This window comes from Humulus lupulus, chromosome 5 (genome assembly GCF_963169125.1).
Source record: "Humulus lupulus chromosome 5, drHumLupu1.1, whole genome shotgun sequence".
Lineage (NCBI taxonomy): Eukaryota > Viridiplantae > Streptophyta > Magnoliopsida > Rosales > Cannabaceae > Humulus > Humulus lupulus.
This window is the reverse complement of record NC_084797.1, coordinates 185,089,941-185,094,340: the sequence shown is the minus strand read 5'-3', so window position 1 is coordinate 185,094,340 and position 4,400 is coordinate 185,089,941.

Below are 4,400 nucleotides of genomic sequence, written 5' to 3'. Positions count from 1 at the left end.
ATTTCATTCATTTCTTTCCTAAAGATAGCTATACTCAGCCTTCCCAACTCAGAACATAGTGGAAAAGAACAGATAATCGGACTCTCTCTCTCCCCATTTCTCTCTCACCTGGTTTCTCTCTTTCTCTTGTGACTTGGTGAATTTTGAGGAAAAACTAGTGAAATTCTTAAGGTTGGATGGAAAGCTTGACTTTGGGGTTTGATTAGTTGCAGATAGGAGGACATAATTACAACTGAGGTAAGCTTCAATTCCTGTTTTCATGGTATTCTTTTTTTTTTTTTTGTGGTGTTCTTGAGCTTTGTGGCTCAAAGTGACGAATTGGAGATTTGTGGAGGTTTTTATTGAACTTAAGCTGGGATTATGATGATGGTAATGTGTTGATAATGTTTAGGGGATTTAATTCTAGTTTTGGGAATTGATTGGGGTTATTTTTGGTAAGGTTTGGCTGAAGAAAACAGGGGAAATTTTGCGTTTGTAGGATCACGTCGTGATCCTATTCTTAGGGCGTCGCGACCCATGTGAATCCAGGGTGCAAAGGGCTTTGTTTAGAGTAGGTGCGCCGCAACCCTCACGGTCAAGTCGCAGTGTATGTCCTTGGGTAGAGGCAAGGGGAAGCCTCGGGTTGGGGCGAGCCGCGACCCTCATGGGCAAGTCGCAGCTAGCCAGTTTTGTCCAGGATAGGCTTTGAGTGACAGGAACTCAAACCTAAGGGCTTATGATCAATACTACTACCCGATTTAGTAGAATTAGAGGTCTCGAAGGCTAGGACTTGATGTGGAAGCCTTTATTCGCTCATTATTGACGAGATTCTATATTTGGTTATGACTAGGTTACTGCTAAGGGCTCAGAATCAGGATCATTCTTGAGGGTCGTTTTTAATATACATTGCACTCGAACCTGAGGTAAGAAAACTGCACCTAATACGTGATGTACGTGCTTAGGGCTTGGCCCTGTTGTCGAATATAGTCTTGATTAGGGCATGGGCTGCTGTAAATGGGCATGATTATGATTATGCCTGTGATTGTTTGATTAAGCATGCTGAATGCTCTGTATTTGGATATTTGTTATATAAGGAATGCTTGTTTACATTATCTAATTGAGAAAGGCTTGACTTATGAGTCAAGGATGGCAATAGCGTCGAGCACTGGTCGAAAAACATTGACTTATAAGTCAAGGGCGGAAATAGCGTGCTAAGTCTTGGTCATTTTGGTTAGGCCTAATCAAGAGCACATCATATGCTTGTTTGACCCAATGGTCATGGAAAATTAAGTGCCAGCTATGCTAGGCCAGCTCCAAGGCTGGTTATACAGAGGATAGGGCAATGGGCTCTGGGGTGACTTATTATTCCCATATCCTATGGCAAGGCCCCAATATTACTCATCAATCATGTATTTTGGGCAATGAGCCCCGATATGATTCATTAATCATTTCTTTAGGGAAGCTGGCCCCATATGACATTGTAGTCATATATATGAATGGTATGCATGCATGAGTATGGTTATTACTGCTAAGCATGCTAATTATGATTTGGTAACATGTTATTAACTGCTTATGAGAATGTTTAAGTTTTCTTGCTGAGTCTTAGCTCACGGGTGCTATGTGGTGCAAGTAAGGGGAAAGGGAAGCTAGACCAGCTATGAGTTGGAGAGCTTTGGTGGCGACGTGTACATATACGACTACTCGACCACCACGGACAGGGTTTCTCAGAGGAACTAGGGTTAAACCCTATTTTTGTCGCTTAGGTTGGATGGTTGAAATTTTTGAGTTGTAATTACCCTTCTGGAACTGTAAACAACTTTGTAAACGTTTATTATGGGATCCCATGTACAACTTAACGTTTTAACGAAATAACTATTCCTTTTTATCTAAATTTTTAACCCTAAACCATTAATCACATTTAGTTGCATGTTTATGGCCAAATGACTTTATTAGCAAGCCTAGCGCTATTTAAAATACATAGTGTAACGATCTTGGCTATCCAGAGTGTTAGATGGTGGCTTCGTTTATCCAAAAAGAAAGAATGTTGGTATTTTTGGTATCACCGGGTTAGATAAACGATTTCATGGTACTCAGAGAAACTATCAGGGTGGAAATGAGAATTGGAAAGCCTATCCTGAGTGCACATGATGTAGGAGACAATCTGGTGCCACTCGTGTTTGTATCAAGTGCAGTGATAGACAAACTTAAAAGACCTTGAGATATTCAGGGTGTGAGGTTTGGAACCCTATTACCTATTGGAGAGTTGGTAATCCCTAGGAGATGGATTAAATCCTTACCAGTGGAGGTGGATAGCAGAGAATTAATTGCGGACTTGGTCAAGTTAGAAAATGAGGACTTTGACATAGTACATGCTATGGATTGGTTAGCCAATTGTGGGGCAAAAGTAGATTGTGAAAAGGAAAGATATGGTTTTGAGCCTAAGGGAGAGGATCCCTTTTGATTGTGGGTGTTATAGATGGACTCCACATTCTGACGATCTCAGGGTTGAAGGTAGGAGATCTATTAGAGGATATGTTTTGGGCATGTGTATTGGATTTCAAGGGATCGTGGAGTATGTACAATCCCTTGATTAGGTTTCCCACAACAACAGTTACTATTCAATGATTGGAGTGGCTCCGTATGGGATGTTACATGGTAGGAAGTATAGATCACTCATTCATTAGGATGAAATGGGTGAAAGGAAGTATCATGGTCCTGAGATAGTTTAGAGGACTAGTGGATCCATTAAGAAGATTAGAGCTCGAATGCTGGCTTCACATGGTAGACAGAAAAGCTACACTGATCAAAAATGTAGGAACGTTGAGTTCTATGATGGAGATTACATGTTTCTCCAAGTTTCACCAATAAAATTGATAAAATGATTGGGAAGAAAAAGAAATTGAGCCCTAGGTTTGTTGGACCTTTTGAGATCCTAAAAGGGATTAGGCAAGTGGCTTACAGATAAGCCTTACCCCAGCATTGCCAGGGGTTCACAATGTATTTCATGTATCGATGCTAAGGAAATATGTGTCTGATACTACACATGAATGGAGTTATTAAACTCTGGAATTAAAACGGGATTTATCTTGTGAGGAGAAGCCAATAAAGAATATGGATAGAAAAGATAAGGTCTTACAGAATAATACTGCCACTTCAGTGAAAGTTTTATGAAGGAACAACAAAGTAGAAGAAGCAACTTGGTAGTTAGAGGCGGATGTGCAGGACCAGTATCCCAAGTTGTTCATATTAATTTTGAGGACAAAATTTCTATTAGGAGGGGATAGTTGTAGCATCTCAAAACTTCTAATAAGGTTTAGTACATTGATTAACGTGCGGGAGAGCACGTGGGGTAATTATGTTAATTATATTATTATATAATTGAATATGCATGATTATGTGTATTAATTGTTTTTAAAGACCCGCTTTTGTAAAATCTAGTATTTTTGTAATTTTGATTCATTGAGGGTATAGTTGTAATTAGTGTGTGTATGTGCATTGAGACCACATAATTATGTGGATATATATGTGTGTGTGTGTGTGTGTGTGATAATCAGTAGTAGTGGATCCTTTCGGGCAATTTTAGCAGAAAAGTCACAACGTGGATAAATACCCTTCTGGGGTCGAGCCAAGGGGTATTTTGGGAATTTTAATAATTTAAAATAATTCATAAAAGAAATAAATTGGTGGAAAAGTTGTATTTGATGGATTATTTGATAAATTTGGAGATTAGTGGTGTAATCGAATTTTTGGTTAAATGACCAAAATGCCCTTGATGTAGCATTGAGGTTAAGTAAAGGCAAAGGGTAAAATGATCTTTTTCCCATGGTATTCAACAAAATTGGCTAAGTAAGGACGACAACCTTCCTTACCCATTTTCTATCTCTCTCCTTCATCTTCAAGTTACCAAAAACACACACTCACACACTAGACAAGCTAGAACCAAAATCCTTGGATTCTTAAGGAATTATGGTAGAGAATGAAGCTTTCAAATGAGCTAGCAGTTGCTAAGTCGTCTTCAATCAAGTTAGGATTTCTAATCACAACAAGAGGTATAAGTTTATCTCTTTGTTCTTCACTTTGCTTTGATTGTTATTGAGTTCAATTGGGAACTTTGTGTTTAAATTCAAAATAAATTATCCTCGGGTGCTTAGAGATATGTTACGGGGATGCAATTCATTGAATATCTGTCATGCGTGTTGAATTAAAATTGAACCCATGGAATTTGACCTTGAATTTTTGGATTTGGGGAAAAGTTTGAAGTTTGGAACTCAAAGTTTGAAAAATGGTAATTTTCATGTGTTTTGGGTGACTTGAGGGTATTTTGATGTTGGGTATTGTTTTTGCTAGTGATTTGAGGTTGAATTATGGTCAAAAACTGCTGAAAATCTGTTCAGGTCAAGTTTTTGGGTTCGAATTTGTAA